General features: G+C 45.0%; 2 protein-coding genes across 12 annotated transcripts in view; one reads left to right on the forward strand and one right to left on the reverse strand.

The window, feature by feature from the left end:
- Positions 1 to 13,321, reverse strand: part of Sesn (Sestrin) — a 142,567-nt gene that overhangs the window by 15,372 nt on the left and 113,874 nt on the right. For all 9 annotated transcript variants that reach the window (XM_076533861.1, XM_003708339.3, XM_076533865.1 and 6 more), the window contains one exon: positions 1 to 13,321. This exon is cut by the window's left edge; it is cut by the window's right edge. The gene's annotated coding sequence lies outside the window, so the exon portion shown is untranslated.
- The window catches only part of LOC100878761 (glutamate receptor ionotropic, kainate 2), a 58,822-nt gene that overhangs the window by 1,093 nt on the left and 44,408 nt on the right, over positions 1 to 13,321 (forward strand). The window lies entirely within an intron of this gene.

Genomic DNA, 13,321 nt, shown 5'->3' on the forward strand with positions numbered 1-13,321 from the left:
CAAACGCGAAACACAAAAATCTTACTGTCGATTAAAATTTATCGAGAAAGTTTCGCCACGAAATCGTTGATAACTACGGAAAATGAAATTTACGCGTAGCTTTCGTTACGCGAGTTTCAGAGAAAGTTTGACAGGGGTGATTCAACGCGACGACGCGAATACGTTAGTAACGACGAGCCCGAGATGCGCGTATTTTTCGGAGTGGTTAGATAGCCTTGATAACTTTCAACTACCTTCAAATGATATTACTCGGTTCTCGGAAGTTCTGTGAGAAACGTAACTCATGGTGTACGTAAAACCAAGCCTTCCTTTTCGTACTTTCCTCCCTCTCTCTCTCTCTCCTTTCCCGCAACGACAAAGTTCGTTGCGAACGAATAAGCGAACAACCACTCGGGTACCTTCTTCGCGAAAGAAGGAAGAACGGAGCGCGGATTTTTCAAAAAAATAGAGACTCGGCTAACTATACGTCGAGTCGCTCTCTATAGTCTATAGCATTCTCTATGGCTGCTTTATGCTTATTATGAAGAACGCGCGATCTTTTCCGAGCTAAATCCGACTGTTCCACCGGGAAAACGTCCCGCTTTATCCCGGATAACGCAACAGCCAGCGAGAAATGAAATTGAGCGTCTCTCGTTGTCCTTCGTCCCCCCAGCCGGAGGGATGAACAAAGCGAAAGAACAGATCACCGTCAGGAGAGTTTATGGAAATATTACGTTTAAACTCGGTTCCTTTCGCTTTATTTGTCTTTTCAATTGTACAAGATTTCTGCGAGCGAACGGTCTTTCGAACTTGCCCCGCTCTAATTAAATACGACCAGAGGTATACAGGATGTTCCGTTTCAGACCGAATTCTGTTATTTTCTTTTAATCGCGACCATAGTTACCGAGATCTTGGCGAAATTTCTTCGTAGCCGACAATCGATCAAAGTTGTCCGAATAAACGTTTACGCGCCAGTTATGGCTTACACGGCTATTTTCGCTGGAGGATACCGTACAACGTTTTCCTTTCTTCGCGCTTACGCTTACGCATCTTTTTACTCGCTACCGTGAAATCGGGGACACGTTTTACCTCTCGAAGCTTCCTTCTCGAAGACGGTCGAATAAAAAGGATGAAAAGTAACTCGATGCATCGGTAAGACTGATTTTTTCGCGTCTACGAGCTCTTCGGTTTACAATCGAATCGAGGTGAGAACACTCGAAAGGTCCGCGTTTGTCGCTCGACAGGAGGAAATCACTCGGAAGATCCAACGTCTCTCTTTTAAGCGTCTTTTTTTTGCTGTTTTCATCCCTCTGGGCAACGAGCGAGGAACGACGAGCGACGAACAAAGTGGGTGAACAAATGGTTCAAGTTCGGTGACAAAGAAAAGCTGCGGTTAGCTGCCACTTGCACGAACACTCGTTCAACGATCTTCAGTCCTCGTCTTTTATTGGCCGTCCTCTCCTGCGCTCGTCCTTCGACTATCAACTTTCCACGCCGTTCTTCTCTATCAGCTTCTTATTTTCTTTCGACGTATAACACGCGACGAGATGAAATCGTGGAAAACAACAATTTCCGTTTTCGAAATTTTCCAACATTCGTTGGACGATGCCTTGACCGGACACCGGCTATATTTTCCTTATGCCGCTAACACGATTTCCTATTGAAAATCATGTCAAATAGCTCGAAAGCAATTTCGCGGTTTCTCATTGACTAAGCGAACCGAGACGATTCGATAATTACATGATTTTTCATAGAACAGAAACTATTCTAGGTAGTAATCTAGGTATTTTCTTCGCGTTACTCGACGCGTCGACGCCGCGAACGGCTAAAACGATCAATTTCTAAAATAATACGTAAGGTCTGAAAAGATACGGTACTATATCAATCGGCCATAAACGTGTCAGCTTTTAAAATTCGCTGAGCCACGAAAGATTAATCGACTTCGAAATTACTGGAGCACGGAATAACGTGTTCCCACCCCATGGAAAACACAGACGCAAAAAGCAATCGACGCTGAGCGGAATCCACGAGTTCATATACAATATTTGCGAAACGAAACAATTGCCTGCACACACCGGCAACTTGAAGGGTTTCTTTCCGCGGTCGGGAATGCTCGGCATAATATTAAAGGGGCTGCAAGAAACCAGCTGGAATTGCTAAGAAAGAGTAGGAGGAACCGTATGGAAACGTTGAATCGGCAGCTTCTATCTTTCCTCGCCGATTTCCGATTTCGCCTTGTTTCCTCTTCGTTTGTTCGATGAAATAATTGAATGGACCAACGAGAAAAAGCGAAAGCGAGATATTTAAGTGGATATAACAGCGGAGAAGGGTAGAAACGAGTCAGGAGATTACGACGACTAGGTCGTAGCCGACATATACCCATCGAAAATCGTTGAATTTCGATGACCCTCGAAACTTGAAAGGATCGATTAATTTCCGTCATTACGATTTAAACGGAAACTTTCTTCAACTCGAGAAGTTTAAGATATTTCTTAAGAAAATTACTTCCGTCTCTTCGATCTCGTCTGTCAATTGCAGCACAGGTATTATCATTTCTATCGTGACCACGCACAAAAGGTATTTGCAGCCGTTCTCCGATTCGTTCATAAATATAAATAACGTTAAATGACTGACGAGCCGGATAATTCTCGAACGGTCAATACGGGTCGTTGACTCCTTTCAAAGATTTCTTGTAGATCTAGTTGAAAGGCGAAGTTGGCCCGATGGATTCGCAAACATTTCGCGATGTCGCGACGCCGACGCGGCGTCCCGTACAAATATTTGCAAGCTACCTCGAGTGTTCGATCCTTGTAAATTATCCACGACCAATCCGTCCAATCAGATTTTCTGGCTAAGCCGCGCACGATGTAATCATCCGCGTCCGAATGAACTTTGGAACCGAACCACAGAGGAAATCGCCAATAATTTCCACTTGTATTCCCGACGCGTCCCATTTCTCCAACGCGCTATAGCGCCAGCTATCAAACTGCCACTCGTCGAATAACGCCTCGCGCTGTCGCGTGGCCCGATTCTAACAATTTGTCCGCTCCTACCACCTCGTTTCCGACAAGCTGCCTAACGAGAATCTACCGTCCGTTGATCCGAAATTACCCGAACAAAAATTTATCGACGAATATTTCGAGCGCGATTATCGAAAGCGCATCCGACCAAACAACGTTTCTCTTAAAAACGCGAAAATGGTGGTTGCTCGTTCGCCCGCGCTCTCCTTTTTACCCTGAACGCTGATCGTTTCGAGAAAATAGCAGGGAATACAGCGGTCGAAGAAGATCGTGGAAGAAAGGAGACTCGAAGACGACGGAGTAAACCGAGTGGAAGGACGATTTTGTATGTAAGTGGGTTACCGGCTCGCGTCTCTGTCCGCTCTGCGGAAAAATTTTCAAATTGTTCGGTGTCGCGTACATCTCGGACGCGAATTGGACCGAACCGCGACGCGAATCGTCCGAATGAATTTAAACGCGACTCGGAGTCTTCTTTCGCGAAGAAATAACGAGACCGATTATTTTACCGGTTTGTTTCTTATCGCATGGCACGCCACGAGCGTTAGCTTCTCGTAGTCGATTCTGAAACTCGAGCAGGGGAATCTAGAAGCAATCATGGACCTCCTGTCAGCTCCGAGTCGTCGATGGAGATGATGGATTATTGTCGCTTAGCAAATCCTACCGAAGATGTCGGACAGCTAACAGCTTATGGCTTCGTTTCTTGCCATCGGTGGCTATATCGCACCGAAATGCTCGTAAAAGATACGCGAAGCGAATCGATAAGTGTTTCGAGTTGTTCGCGAATGCTGCGAAAAATATTCCGTCTTTCGATCGTCGAGTGATCTCGAAAAGAGAATAGAGGGAAAAGTAGGAAACTAGAATTCATAGAATTCTGCGAAAGATAAATCGCGAGGTGGCTGGCAAATCTTAGCGAATAACGAGCAAAAGCCAGCTCTTATCCTGCCGTCGCGTCTAAGCAACAGCTGGGTACAACGGTTTTACTCGAGACGTACATATCGTGTAGAAAACGATCTTTACAGCAACCGGAAGCTTCGGTTTCCGAGTAACGCGCGACCGGAATTTCAAGCGAGCAACGTCGGCGCTTCAATGAACACGGTGAACTCGGTGAAATTAACAGAGCTACCGCGTTCTAACTCGATTGCTTCTCAGAGAAGTCTCGTACTCGCCAAAGATGAAAACCCGGATCGTCGAGGGAAATGCCTTTACTAGGCTAACATCGATCCTCGACCTCTTCAACGCTCGAGCACGCGAAGAACGCGCAACTCGCGAAAGATGTTTTCGGTAACAAGCAACTTATTGTCCCCGTATTCCCCCTTATCGAATTCAAAATTATTTCTTTCCTCTTAATTCGACCTAATTCGATTCCGTTCGATTCCGTTCGATTCCGTTCGATTCCGTTCGATTCTATCCAATTTATGTTATATCGAGTTGAAAAGAGTCTGTCTAATTCCATGTACATAATTCAATTCGACTCGAGATCAGCGAAACTGACATTTAACAATTTTTCTTACTCTCTCGCTCTCGAGACTCGGCAAACTAACGAAACTAGAACTTGGACATTTTTCTACCTATCGGTTCGTGTTTTCTCTTTTATCCTTGTGCTTCGATATACATGTACGTATACATACGCGTATACCGATTGAATACTTCGCCCGAAAAATCGGAATCGCGGTTAATTCGTTCTCTGCTAAAACGAGTACGCGACACGAGTTATTATCCTGTACGTTTCGAGCTTATCGTCGCTCGCTAGTTTTTCCCGCGAAACGCGTTCAACGTGTTCAACGTTTCTTTTTGCCCGCTCGTAACAATAACCTTCGAGATATACATGTATGTATGTAGTCTCCGTAGTGTTCCGTGCCAGACGGCTAAATACGTTTGCCCGTGTTATCAACGGCCTCCTAATTCACTTTGGCTCGATGCGTTATTCAACCTAGCTCACCTTGCCCTCATCCTTCCGAGCCTGACCTTATTTGCCATGGATTCGCGGTACAAACCCTTTGACGAACCTCGCTGCAACACCAACGTGCCAAGTTTACAAAGCTCGATGATACGTTCGTACTGTAATTGCCGCAGGAGGAAACTAAATCGTCTCCAGGGAGGGAACAACCAATGTAGCCAGGAAAAGTGCTCGTCAACCTTTGCATAGCGGATCGTCGGCTTTTTATGCAGGAAAATTGAATCTCGGTATCGTAGCTTGGAAAATCCTTCGTTTTAACTTTACGGTTTTCTCCAGTTGCATATTCGGTATAAGGGAGTATTTTATTCGTTCAGGAATTTCGAGATTTCGTGAAAAACATTGACAGAAAGTGCTTTTTACCGTTAATACGTAGTAAAGCGGGGAGGACGATTAAGGCGCGTTTAATTCGCGCGAATCGTTTAAAATATTCGCCTGGAACGTTGTTCGCAAATCCTGTCGTAAACTTTCTATGCCATATACCATGGTGTTTCTTTAGCGTTCGTTCGTATATGCACGGTATAATTGTTTACTCAGCGAACACGTTGGATTTTAATGGTTAATGCAAAAATTCGAGAAATACGCACAGAACGTTATCTTTGTTCCCATATTTTCAGACCAATTACCTTCGTTTCCGCGATTTTTACCGCGATTTTTACCGCGATTTTTACCGCGAGTGTTTGTTCTCTCTTTTTGGCCCAACCACGCGTAAACTCTACGTTATCGGACAACGATGAATTGGAACAGAGATATCCGCATTTCGCTAACAGAATATCGGCATTTTCCACTCGGCAACCGTCTTTTAACACTTTACAGAGTACGAAAACATCGAAAGTAGGAAAATATAATTTTAGCATGTTACATGTTATTTCTGAGAGCGTTCTAACAATTAGTAGGAACTGGCATTGTCAATTTGTTAGGACATTAACCGACTTGTAAGCAAGGGAGCATCGAATACGAGTCGCTTATCAGCGCGTTTAACGGCAACGATAATAGTAGGTCCTGTATGCAGGATGCATCCAGGTTGAATCGACTTATCTCGAATGCGACACGATGAATAACGATAGCTCGTTTATTCCGCGATTAATAAAGGCATTACCGAGGTACTCGCGTAAAGATTATGTATTCGTAGTTGACGATGCGCTCCGAATCGTTTCGAATTTCGTCCGACAGTCTTGGAACTTTAGATACTCTCGAAGTATCGATAAATAAAATAAATTTTAAGATCGGTAATACGTTCGAAGGAAAATTCGTTCGAAGGAAAGAAACCTCGGTCCCTAACTCGAAGTTAGACGATAAATAATGTTGATTGGAGAAAAAGAGAGACGCGGAGAAGTTGAAAAAGCTTGCTGAAATAATTCGATCCTGTTTACGATAATATTGTTCTCCCTTCGATTCTCGCGGCGCAAGCTTCCGAAGGCAATTCGTTTCGGCGCGTCGTTACGTTCTCTAGAATAGATCTCGCGTTGTCGAACGTCTTGGAAAAATTCATTGTTCCTTGTTGGCTCCGAATTTATCGCATCCAAAGTCCAAATTATCCGTTCTTCGAAAAGTTAGGGTATATTTGCTCGAACAATAGCGATTGTCCAAAGTTAATTTACGAGGTAAATTACGAAAAGGAACTATCGCATTAAATATATCTTCCGGCGAAGAAATTGGAAAAAAAAAAAAAATAGATTTTTGGAATCTCTTTCGTAAGCGAGAGAAATGCTGATCGAACGGGCTTTTGTCCGGCTAGCGAGCGCGAGCCAAGAAAAAAGGTAAAAGTGCAGTTGCGTAAGAAAACGGTCGAAACCTCTTGGCCGACGCGATGGTCCGAAGCAAAGCCGCATTCTTCTACGAAACACGGTTACGGCAACGCTGCGTTTATACTTGATCCTGTTTAACTTCCTTTTGTTTCTGTTTCTGCTGCTTACATCCTGTTTCTCGCGTATCGTAGTCGTTGCTTCCGTTGTCATTCGTTGGAAAGCATCGCATAAAGGTCACCGAGTCGGACAACACGGAAACCGTTTCTCAAAAAGGAACTCCATTTCGACCCCTTTCGTCCAGCGTGACGACGAGAGACGAGAAAGCGAGTCGCGACGCGACGGCTAGAACGTAACGAGAGCTATACACGAGAACCATAATGCGATTATTCTCGAGGGCTTCAGCCAACTACCCCTGAACTCGTCGGAATTCTAACTATCGTTCTGTCCCGACATTAAACATCTTCCGTTATTGGCCCGCGAGCACTCGACAACCTTTCTTCTCGAATGGACGACGCGATTCTCTCTACTTTCATTTCGACCACCTATTTCGGCCTGTCGAGCGAACCGGCTCGAAAATGCTGTCTCCGATCACGCTATCGGTAATCATCGATAACGCGTTGACGAAATTCGATAACGGACAATTTGATAGGTCGCAAATGGTATGCGAAAAGAAAGGCTAAAAGTACGGTGGATGCAGACTATCGTAAAATGCGGTTACAATGGAACTTGGTTATTTATTGAAGGGGTTCTAATTGGATTTCTATTTAACTGTTGCGGTTCGAAGAATCGATAGCGGTATCGGAGGAATGTACCCACAGAATCGTGGCAACGTTGAAGCTATTCGTCGATTAATTCAACCGACTCTACGGTACGTATCCGGTCGTTAATGAAAATTCTATTGACCATTTTGTTCGTCGAACATCTGTACGCTAGGCTGATTACGATACGTCGCGATAAATACGAATACACGGTCAATAATTCCATAAACTACCTCGCAGCTGTAAAATAGCTGTTACGTATAATCGTAATCCATTAAATCGTCATCCGTTATTTTCCATTAACTTCGCTTTCTTTTTGCAATTAATAAGACCTGTCGGATCGTCCAACTAAATTCGATTCACTCGAATTTTAATCGAAAATCCAAAGTACCACGCACGATTAATTCGTACGAATACCGATCAGTGCCTTTTTACGAAACGTGTCCGAAAGATCGACAGCTAATGGTAAATATTTTGCCGAAGATGCATCCCGTACAGTCGACAAGATTGGAGCCTTGCCAATGCGAATCCAGACCATCGACCTCCGCGTGACTCTCGTCCAGGGTTGAATCGCGCTTTCAACAACTACCCTGACCACTCGAATACGTTTATCGTTATTCGTAAACGAGTTGAATGTCGCGTCTCGATTACGTTATACCGCGGGAAAACGATTATAATTCCCGCGGATAAAATATTCGGATAATCGCAGCTATAATATATGGTAACTTGCCGGAGCATACGTTCAAAGTTTTTTATAATTAGTAACGACTAATTATTTACCAAAGTCGATGAAGCCTGCTACCTAGTTTTAACTGGAAGATTAAATCGGTTCGCGGCACGTAAATCTCCGTAAGATTTCGACTTTATACCATCGTTTCGAGCTAGACGGAGGAATTGATTCCCGGGATATTTCCGTGACAACATTAAGACAGAAACGGTGTCGGTATTCGCTGGATAATCCAATAGAAATCCAATAACCGGGGAAATGTATTTTCTAGCGAGCTTTTCGATACGTTGCCGTCGAGGTTGTACGCTCTGTTCCGGAAGAGCCGCAAGCTGCGTCGTCTTCGAACAAACGCTCATGATGCTTTCCATGAATACGAAATCAGCCTTTCGTAAGTTCCGGTCTGTTATTCGTCGGTGCTTGTCTAAGCACGCGAATATTTCCCTGGAACGCGCTTGCGTTCGAAGCTAAGACACCATGGAAATTGAGTCGGCGTATCCGTGATCGACTCGGAGAATGCAACAAACGAATCGTGACAAACAATTTCCTTTCTCCGACCTTTCCCTACGAACTTGAATCGATCTTCCGTCGATTACTAGACATTTTCTCCCGTTCATCTAAACTACTCTAAACGAACACGCTAATAAAGGTGTTCTATCGGCATGAAAAGTTGGAAGTTTACGAAACGAAAATCGATGAATCGCGACGCGTTGGTAGAAGTAGCGTGGATTACGAGGAGAACGACAACTAAAGTGATTGTAACGCAGGTCAGGTGACCGAGTAAACGAAGGAGCTCGGGATTACAGCTTTGATTATCGGTCTATGTACCGAGATATTATGCACGACGCAGCTGCGAATTACCAGGACGAGTTTACTCTTGAATAATTCAACAAGATTCGGAATCTAAATTAACGAGACCGCTTCGACGACCGAGAACAACCGTCTCGAATGTATCGAGACACCGTCGAGCCACCGTGCACCGATAATATTATTCTATTCTTTCGTCTTCTTACCTCCTTAGGAGGTACAAATACTATATCGTGACCGGTTGTCTAACGGCGGCGAGTTATAACAGCGATTCGAAGCGACCAAGCAAAGTGTCCAAGACGAACAACGTTTCTCCCGATTTTTAAACGATTAAGAGACATCGAAAAGAAATACTCCGGCGACGATCCTGTGTCGGCGAAGAAAAATATTTAATGAACGGTACGGACTTTAACCTAAAATGATTTCGAGGATTACGAGAGCAGTCTCGATCAGAAGCATCGTGGGCAACGGCTCGAGCACGACGAATGGACCAGTTTTCCAGCGGACCGTGACACGCCGGTAACTTTGCAACGTTTTGCCAGTCGGACACCGCGCCAGCCCACAAAGCTTCGTATAGCGCTGACGATACACACATATTTTGCTATCCTTGTTTCCGCCAACTTTCTCCAACAGCGGCGAAGCTTTCGTGAATTATTACGAGGATCTCGCGACTTCGATGCATCGTCGAAACCGCGGCCTTTTTGCCGCTAACTTTCGCCCGACACGAAACTTGGATATTTTGCCAGTTTTCGTGTACCGTCAAAGTCGGTACTTATTACACGGTTGTAATACGGTACTTTCGATAACGACGCTTCATTTTCGAGACACGTCTCGTCTTATCGGCGAATGTCGATTATCGGCCGAAGAGACAATATATTTGCATTTCCTACGATACAGCACGTTTCGACGAGCAAGTCGCGAGAGCGAGTCTTCTGTCATAATCTCGGCTGAACCTGCTCGTCAGCATCGCGAGCTTAAATTTCGACCGGTCTTCTTTCTTTGCCTTTCCATCGCGCCAGCGAGACAAAGCTCTCGTTGCGAAGCTCCTTCGAGGGCGAAACTGGAATTCCATCGGGTGAAACGACCCAAAGAAGAAGATAAGAAGGACCCAGGAGTGTGGCGGAACAAAGAGAAATCGCGACAAAAATAGAAGGAGGAGACAGAAAGAGAATGAAGAGGGTAGAGAAGGATGGTGGAAAAGTACGAGACAGTCGGTCTCCGACGGTAGGTATTTCGAAAATCATTCCTTCCAAGAAGGAAAGACTTTCACCCCGAAGCCTTCGTGCTCGTCTCTGTTCCCTCGAGGAATCGAGGGATGAAAAAAAGAAAGAATCCGTGAGAAAGTCAGTCGCGGAAACGTTGATATCGCTGGCCAACAAGGGGAGGCGGACTAAGAGAAAGCAGAGAGAAACGGATGGAGGAGCGAGCGAAAAGGGGATAAGATAAAAGAACGAACGAAGATGAGAGGCTGAATTTCTCGAGAAGCGTGGCGAAACTTTTTGCGAAACTTTTCCATTCGGTGGCGACATTATGCCGAGTGCGAGAATACTCCTTGGAAAGTTGCCGTCTCGTCGACCGACCTAGACAATCACCCTAGAATCAAACGGTTCGAAAAAGGTGCAACCCTTACCAGAGTACGTACGGTGCTTTTCGCCTCAAACAACTTGTCACGTTTATTGTCCGCATACATGCATACGTGTACTTCTGATTCGACTACTTTCGCTCCTTACTCGAGTAGCTACTCGTTGTCTGGCCGCGTACTGTCCCGTTCTACTTACAACGCTCCGACCAGGAGACTCGTCCGATCCTATTGATCGAATTACCAACGATCTCGATCCATCGATCGAATTCGATGAGCAATCGTTCTACTCGCGATCGGTCCAATACCTGCATTCCCAATTTACTTAGTCGAGTTCTAGTACCTACGCTATTCTACCGACCCCCTATTACTGCTCCGACTATTAAACTTTTCAACTACCGCTAAATCTTGTTCGATCATCGGTAATTTCACTCGATCGGGCTGTACGTGGCAAACCATTACAATTGAATTTACTTATCCGCTACCTGTCTGACCATCCGTACTCGTAATCTACTAGCGCAATCCCTTTTCAATCCCTTTTCAATCCCTTTTCAGCAATCCCGTATCCTATTTATTCTACTATCGCGACATTATGTATTTAAGAACGTTGCTCGGTAAAAATTTTACACCGATAATCATACACGCAAATTGAGAAACTATTAATGTCGTTCGACGTCGTATTTTTCATTTCCTCGAATCGTACCTACTTCCGATACGGAATAGGTTCGTCGACGGTGAACGCTGTTTCGATCTCTTTCGACCGATACTAAGATACTTTTTGTCGATTCGTATTCCACTGGACGCGACGCGATCGAAGCGATTCGCTCGGGCGCTATTTAATTTGCGGTGATCCAATTCGACTCCGTTGCGATTCAATTTCAGCCAATTCATTCGGATGCTACTCGAGTAACGTAATCGTACGCCTAAGAGTTTCTACTCGTGCCAACGCCGTATGCGTAAACGTGTTCCCTAAACGCGCATCGCCATCGTAGATACGTACGTCGTTAGCCTATCGTGAGGAGCGCGGAAAGCGTTAAACTAGTCAACTAATTCCGTTCGACAAAATCCCGTCACTCGAATCCTTGTCGATAAGCCAAATCTAAAAGCATTAGCCGGTGTATCGTCTACCGTATGAGCCACGGTAAATTCGAGAATGCAAGTTTCTTCGAGTTATAGCGTCGCCAGAAGAACGAATCGCGAACCAGCAAAATTAATGGGAAGCTACCGAGTGATTAATAGTTTGCCGCGCTGCTGCGGACACGGCCACGGACACGGACGCGTCCGAGTTTATCGGCGAACGCGCGAGTAGCGTCTCTGCCGGCAGCTAGCGAGTTATTAAACTAATGCGACTCGTTAGCGGTCCTGTTGGGCTTCGCTCCCACGAAAATTCGACACGCTCGAAAACGAGAGTGTTTCCGTCGACGCTTCATTCTGCAGGAATTAAGCCCGTTAACGAGCCGCATCGTTTACTAAACGAACGTCCGCTCTGTCGAGTAAAATTTCGAAAACAATCGTGCGTCGATGCCGATCGATCGCGTCGTCGCGGCGCGAAAAAACGCCGTTTCGCGAAAGGATTCTAATCGAGCGACAGATTTTAATCGAAGATTACATTTTTTCCTCCCGATGTCGAATATTAAATAGTGGAAGGTCTCGTATAAATTGAATCGTTGCCCCCTCCTATGTTTACCTCCGCAGCCACGATGTCCCTAATGGGAAGTAATCGAATCGCGTGCACTGTGCAGTAGAAAAAACTGCTTTGTTCGGTAGAATCGCGAAAGATCGGCAGCTTTTTTACCAGCTAGCCATCTGGAGGACTTAAACGATTCGTGGCGCGTGCACGCGGGCACAGGAATTGGATTCGTTAATGCGCCTCATCGTTTCACCGAGAACGGAACGTGGCAATGACTCTGTCATGACCAGAAACGAGGCCGTTTGCGCGTGAAATTCGTCGACCGGTAACATCGTTAAACGTACGATCGACTTTCGTCTATCCTAATGGTCGAGTAATTAGTAATCGAGCGTTATATTTCATTGCATTACCTTTTCACCGTTCCCTTTGTTCTCCGTTCTCTGTAATAATTCATCGTGACTCGCGATCTTCCTACAGAATAGACGATTAATTATTTAACTTTTCAAAAGTCGACGCGATAGTAATTGCTTAGGTATGAGAAAATCGATGAAAGTATCGATATATATGTATGTATGCGCGTATTTGAAAGATGCTGGAAGAAATTGCAGGAAACTCGAGATTGCTCGTTAGGAAAAGGATTATATTAACCACGAGATTAAGTTGGCGGTGTTTCGACGCGAAATAACAAAGTTTAGTCACGGCGAATCGACGGAAGTAATCGGGCGGACCGTGAGTCGTGAGTCAGAAGGAAATCGCGCTTCGGCTCTCTACTCGAGTAGTTTCCATTACGGTAAGCAGAGAATTTGGCGTGTAATTCCTCTTGCTTTTCTCTCGGCAACGAGAACCCTAGATAAAAGTTTACCCGATCGATCTTCCGTCGGTCAAAAAAATTCCTCGATATCTCGGGACCAGTCCAACTTTCGTTTCGAGCTACCGATCGTGAACTGTCTGGGTTTTCTTCGGTTCTGGTCGGTGATACGCTTTATTCGACGCGACGCTATTTGCATTTTAACATTCCCTGCCCGTTTTTTTTTTCTTTTTTCGGTACACCTCCAACTGTCGATCGTTGGACGTTTTAAAAATTCAAGAAAGTCGATTCGTGCTAGTTATTTATTACCAATT

Source organism: Megachile rotundata, chromosome 7, assembly GCF_050947335.1.
Source record: "Megachile rotundata isolate GNS110a chromosome 7, iyMegRotu1, whole genome shotgun sequence".
NCBI lineage: Eukaryota > Metazoa > Arthropoda > Insecta > Hymenoptera > Megachilidae > Megachile > Megachile rotundata.